Source organism: Batrachochytrium dendrobatidis (genome assembly GCF_000203795.2).
Source record: "Batrachochytrium dendrobatidis JAM81 unplaced genomic scaffold BATDEscaffold_37, whole genome shotgun sequence".
Lineage (NCBI taxonomy): Eukaryota > Fungi > Chytridiomycota > Chytridiomycetes > Rhizophydiales > Batrachochytrium > Batrachochytrium dendrobatidis.
Genome location: NW_006281127.1, coordinates 15,160 through 16,003, shown reverse-complemented (window position 1 = coordinate 16,003; position 844 = coordinate 15,160).

The window sequence follows — 844 nt, the reverse complement described above, 5'->3', positions numbered from 1 at the left end:
AACCAACATACTGGATCCAGTATGTGTAGTCGCACTGGGTTGTATATATTGACTACAGTAAACAACTCGAATGTCACTTTACTAGTTGTGGGAACATACAACGTTACAATGATGGGTCAGCAACAATGTGATGGAACTGGATGTGCAATATCAAAACCATGTCAAGAATACGAGATGTAACGACAACTTGCAGCCATATTGATGTAAATGAACCACCAAATAACAGTGTCATGAACTGATTGACAATACAGTGGTATTGTTGGTGGTGATTGACATGCAAACAACAGTTGTATTACTGACATGTGTCATGATTGTTGTTGAATTAGATTGCGATCGTATCCGTGATTCAGAATACAACAAATGTATAGAGTTGTATTGACAATATTGACAGTCAAACACAATACATGAATGTGGGTTCAGAACTGGTGATCGTACAATGCATGATTACTAAGAGTGTACAAAGTGTAGATTCAACACTATAGTCTGATTGTGTGTCATATGATGATTGTTGTATATCAAACACACAATGCAGTCAATGTGTAGTATCAACCAACTGAATATGCGACCATTGTATATCCCAAATCAAAGTCATTACAGGATAGATACGGTTGTAAATCAAAGCGTTTGCGGCCACACAACACTCATGAAGGGTGTGATTTTCAATATACCTGATCAAAGGGTCGTAAAAGCATAATCCAATCGACATGATCATCCAATTGATCAATATGATATTATGGATAGGGAGCATCATACTATGGTTTGATATTGGTTCATTACAAACAGTCAAATAACCCTGTATAATTGGTTAATCTAGAAGGGTTGGTTTGCTATACAAACCATACAT